The sequence below is a fragment of the Stylophora pistillata genome, chromosome 8 (genome assembly GCF_964205215.1).
Source record: "Stylophora pistillata chromosome 8, jaStyPist1.2, whole genome shotgun sequence".
Classification (NCBI taxonomy): Eukaryota; Metazoa; Cnidaria; class Anthozoa; order Scleractinia; family Pocilloporidae; genus Stylophora; species Stylophora pistillata.
The window spans coordinates 23,528,540-23,534,551 of NC_142526.1; positions in this window are offsets into that span (position 1 = coordinate 23,528,540).

Here is a 6,012-nt window from a genome sequence, read left to right on the forward strand (position 1 = left end):
ATATTGGAACAATAAAAAGAAGGGGTCACCGGACTTGTTTTCATGCAATAGCTTTCGTGAGTTTAGCAATTTCCACGCGCGTTCTCGCGCATTTAAAAATCTGGATGCTTTAAGATCGACATTTGCTCATGATCTGTTATAGCTACCGCTGACAATTGCGTGTGCTCGCGCGCGCGCCTACGATCTGATGTTTACAGACGTTTACTGCTAAGAAAATCATTAAACAGCTGTCAAAGTCAAAGACAGCCTCCCGGGCTTATCTTAAAAATCCTACACGCGACTTCTGGTTATATCATATTATTTTCCTTTAAGTTTCAAAGTCTTCTTCCACTTCAGGTAGATTATCCTTCAGTTGAGTTCTTCTTTTTTCGCCGTCGCAAGATTTCACATCGGCTGAATATTTCTTTTAAATGTGAAATGAAGCAACCTTTACTTCTCCGAAAATAGCCTTCTTTATCTTAGTTTCTATCTCCTGCATTCACGGTAGCCGCTCAACACATCAAATACAAGCTCTTAGGTAAACTTCTCACATAAGTAGAAAAAATGCCGACAAGGTGGACCTCAATGGCCCTGTATTCTGTAGTTGCTCCAAATATCCTCGTGCCGCCACCTTTGTTTTAAATTTTCGCCTTTTAATCTCGCGCTTCTTTCGCACGTTTCTCTCGCGCGTGACGCAAGAGTTATCTGTTCCCCGCGCGAGGAAACTAGTACAAGCCACGGCTTTTAACCAGTTGAGAAAGCATGGATGAAATGCATTTGCCTAATTGTTGGTTCCTCTCCTTCTCCCCGTCCAAGTAAATCTTGAGAGAAGCGTGCGAATCACACCCAGAGGGACCCGAGAAAATAAGCCAAAAAGACTACCCCGAAAAGTTTTCGGATCCTCTGAGGATCGCCAGCGTGCCCGTTGAATTTTCGAGAACTTTCAAGGTATAGCCCCAGGCCCTCCGGGCTTGCCTTGATCGCGTGCACGTGCAAATGTTATATAATCGAATAAAACGTGACAAAACTTCGTGTGCAAGGTGGTGAAGTGAATGTTTACGTGGTCGTCGTAAGCATAGATGTCTACTTCGAGTGCACCGAAGATCTCTCAGGGAATGGAGAATAATTCAGAGCTTCGAAAGGTCGGCGAGGAAATGACAACGGGGAAAACTGAAGAAATTGATAAAGACCTCGACGCTAATCAATACATGGATATAGACGAGTTCATGGAAGTTTTACGAGATGTCGAGTTGATTACTCCTTTTGGGAAGCTTGAATCAACGCCTGTAGATGCGGCCCAGATTGATGATAAAACCGTTGAATTACAACATTGTTACACTGAACAGAGTGATCATAGATGTCTTGGAACTGGTGGAAACTTAAGGGCAAAACACACCGTGCTTCAGGTTGTAGAAACAGTACTAGACTCGCACAAGAACTCATGCAAGGCACCCTCCCCTTGCTCAAAACAGCGCACTCAGAAAGTTCTAGAGGATGCCATAATGACGAATTACTTGTTTTGTTTAATGAGTCAAAATGGAAGTTCTTGCTGATATTCGTTTTTTGGCTCTGCTTTTCTACTCGAACGGGTGGAACCGGCGTAGACGACCTGAAAATCGTCGCTCCACTGATTACATAATTAATCAACAACTCTCTTCGTAATCGAATTTTCAGCGACTCAACCCCTCGTTCTACTCATTATTTGAGGCCTGGAAGATAAAAATAAAAACTCAGAGAAGTATTAATCATTTTACATTGGCCGTGGAGGGTTTGTCACGTTCAAAGAATCGCTTTTCCATGGACTTCTCTCTTGAGTTTGTGTTTGACCCAAATAGTGACTATAACGGACTTTTTTCATTCTCGTTTGTGGATCTACTTAAGAATTTTCTCATGGTTGTGAGTTTCCTGATTCACAGTCGTTTTGTTTCATCGAGAGAAAGTCTAGTTTCTTTGTAATTCAAGATTCAAATGATATTCAAGTTAGTAAGATGTTTCCTAAAGGCGCACCCGAACGCGTTTAAGGCTAGCGTTAAAATCATTTCTGTACGTATGTAAATTCCTTTTTTTCTCAATTTTTTTTAAGGCTGATAATAGTAAATTTTGGAACAGAAAATTGTGTCAATGTCATCAAGGGGTTACGGAGAATGTGTACACGCGACATCTCACGCGATATTTACGGTTATGTAATCGTGCAAAATTAATTCGCTGAACTGTTATGCAAAAATTTCCATGCTGAGTTAGAAGAGAAAACGTCCCCAGAAATTAAAACTTCGAAGATTTTCAAAACCTTGCTCTCACGAAAACAATTTGTCTTTTTGCTGGTTCGGCTGGTGTAACAGCTTGGTCTTGAAAGGATTCATCTGTAGACGAAACCTCCCTTATATAACAAACTTTGAAATACATCGAGCAAAGTACATTGTGACTCTCTTGTGTTTTCTTACACACAGCGCGTGGTATTATGAAATGCCTTGTTTGTTGAAGATTTAAACGGACAACGGTTAAACTTAAGCACCGTAAGATACAATCTTTTTTGTTTGAGATGCCCCGTTTTATCGATCACAGTGCTGATAGATATATGTGTTAATCTCCTGCCAGTGAAATGAGCAGAAGAAATCACCTTGAGCCACTTCGATATGAAAATAACAATGGAGAGCGGGTTCACGTCCACTGACTCACTGTATTTTACAAATGAACTTATGAAAATTATGGGAAAACACGATATATTTAGAATAATTTGTGCCCGACATGAAAGAACAGACCCGTTCGAAAGATATTTGAATGAAGTTTCGCACGAACGTGGAAGTTACTCAGACGCTATTTAGCGTAATTCTTTGTCTCTTGCGTTTGTTTTCTATCGAAGACCAACCATAATAATTAAACAGTTAAAAGTGAACTAATTTCGTTCTGTGACTGACTCTTTAAGAAATGTAGCCAAACGGAAGTGAAAATACTGTGATACAAATACAGAGCATAAGGGTCACGCACAAGAGCATATGGGTCACGCACATAAGCACAAGCGGCACGTGAGGATGGCTCTGCGTGATACTCTCGAAACGTGCGCGTGATGCACAGTTTTGTTGTGAAGATAGTCTCCAATCATCTCGTCTTGCTCCAGATTGTCAAGAGTTTCTGAACGAGATGAAAATTTTAATGAACAACCTCAAGAACGAAGCATAATGAAGAGATATTTCTGTCTAGCCAAGACTCCCGTGATACATAAGTGAAAAACCCGCGCGCGAGCAGAGGACGCAAGTGTCTTCTTAAGCACGGCTTTGAGAGCGGGTGACGTGCTTAGCGTGTGAAGCGCAACCCGATGTTGAAAAGAGCTACTGAAGACCCAAGGAAACACAGATAAAAGTCCTCTCTCGCGAATAAAACGTCTGCTTAGTAGCAGTGATCTTATTTGTCGAAAAGGTGGCGCAGGTTTTCTTGCTGGAGCAATCAGAGATCAAGACGAAACTAATTAGTCTATTGTCGACACTCAATTGGAATGTGCCCGTTCTAAAACCCAGGTCATACAAAAGGTCTCTCGTAGAATGAGCAAAGAAATGATATACCAAGGTATTTGATCCTTAAGGTAGTGAGTTACCCTGTATCCCAACTCTGTCGACGACTCTATCCTCTAATGTGCTTTACAACGCTTTGAGGGGGATTTGACCTAAGGGAATTTATAATTCTAATTCTGACTGAAGAGGGCATTTTTTAGGTGCTCCTAATTTACAAATATTTTGAAACAATGCTATTTCACAACACCAGGAGCTGCGTTCCCCATTCTTTGCAATAGATGTGCGGGTTCTTTGACGTCCTCTGCTAAGTACAGAGAAGACGTAAGAAACGGGATCTACCGTTTTCTTATTCGAGAATTAAGACTAGAACGTGTAACCATTTGCAGATGCCGTAGTGTAAGTAACACATTTTTCTAAGTTATATTTTAAGACCCTGAGTGTTGGTGCGGTCTACAACCGAAGAAAGCCGGCTCGGGTGATCAAACAAAACACTGAACACAGAATTTTGTTGTGAATTGTGAAGGATCGGAATGGTAACGGATCAATCAATTTTATAAGGAATTTGATCGCCAACAATTTGAGGATTGCACCGCAAGTCGACCAACACAGGATTCAAACTCCATGAGACAAAAGATGACAATGACAAATGGAAGCAAACTCAGCCTTTTAGGCTGATAGTTTCTAAAGAAACTGTTTGGCGCTGCGTCGGTGGGGGTAACGAAATAATTTGAACCTTTTAGGGTTCGGAAAAGTTGTTCCTAACAAAATTCGTAAAAGACGAATGACTGGAGGAATCAAGTTTAATCAGTCAAACCTAAGGAACTATAAAAGAGAACAAAGAAGCGGGAGTGATTATCGACGAAGGAGATTGTAAAAACTCTCATGTGTGACCAAGACAGAATTTCTCCTCACCATATCAATACAATATCAAGCAGACAAGTGATGAGAATAAAGAAAAAAATATTTAGTTGATCCAATACCAGATTCTCTAAACTAACATGATAAGAATTATTCAGTGGCAGACAGTGAGGTGCGTGGTTACTAATGAGATCTTAGAAATGATAAGGTTAACTCGAGCAGAGAAAGTAACTCGGCAAGCTCAGTTTTGTCTAGTGATCCAAAAAAAGTCAATATTTAAGGGAGGAGGAGGGGGTGTCTATACGTTATGATAGACAAACACTATCATCTCAGTCTAATAGACAATTTGTTGAGAAATATTGCCTTCTCTTCAGCCTCAGGGCAACTAGCCTACTTTGTGCAGGACAACTTCGCCACAAGGACCGCAAAGCTGTGCTTTCTCGATTCCGACTGATTTCAAAGACGTGTTTAGATAATGCGACACAAATAGGTTTGTGATTATTATGTCAAGATACAGCTGGAACCAGCAACCTGATTGGCTAAAAAAAAATGCGGTAGGTCTTTGAGGCAGAAACCTTACTGCTAATTCGGTGAGCTTGAAACCGTGAAAACGTGACGTAAAAAAATATATCATAAAGGACCGCTTTGATCAAAGCATATTTTTTGCATATTTTTTGGTCGAGCTATGAAATGACCGTGTCGTTCAGCTGAAGGATGTTTTTTGCTTCCGTCGACAGTAATTCTGATCGTGAAGCAAAAAATTTTCACCCTAGGGAAAAAATGAGAACCTACTTTTCTGAAGTCTTGGCAGCGGGCTTGTTTTGCTTATTGTTTTCGAGCGCCATCGGCGAATACAACACTGACTTTCCAAGCTTTATTAAAACCTCACTTTGATGACTGTGACATTGTTTGGGGTAGCGGTGGGAAAACGCTACGAGACAAACTGCAGAAATTGCAGAATAGAGCAGCCCGTGCAAGGGCGTAGCCAGGAGGGGTCCTGGGGTGCCCGTGACCCCCCCTTGGTAGGTCTTCTTTAGAGCAAACAACCTACAATATTCAGGTGGCGAAAACGCCATGACAATATCTTGGCCGTAAAAGCCATTGATATGGGCCTTCATGCCGCGATAATACGACTGAGCCCGCTGATACACGCGGGAGAGCAGCGCTGTAAATGGTGAGTAGCCTCTGTGACCCCCCTTTGAAAAATTCTGGCTACGCCCTTGCCGTGTGTTGACATTCTCTAACTATGATGCTGATGCAACTGAGCTACTCGAGTTTTTAGGGTGGAAAAATCTTGCACGCCAGCAGGAAATCCATAAAGCCACCATGATGTTTAGATGTCTGCACGGGCTAGCTCCAGGGTATCTATATTCAAAGTTTACGTGGCGTAACTCTGCTTATGACCTCAGGGACTCTGAAAATAAGCTCAATGTTCCATTACCGCGCACTAATTATTACAGAAAAAGCTTTAGCTACAATGGCGCCACATTATGGAACAGTCTACCCCGCGATATAAGGCACACAGAGTCTCTGGGGGTATTTAAACGTAAGATCAATGACATTCTTTAAGTATAACGCACGGCATTCACGGAAAACAGCTTTAGTGTTATAGTATGTAGTTTGAATTTTAAATATCTTAGCGTATGTGATATGTATTTTTATGGACTGA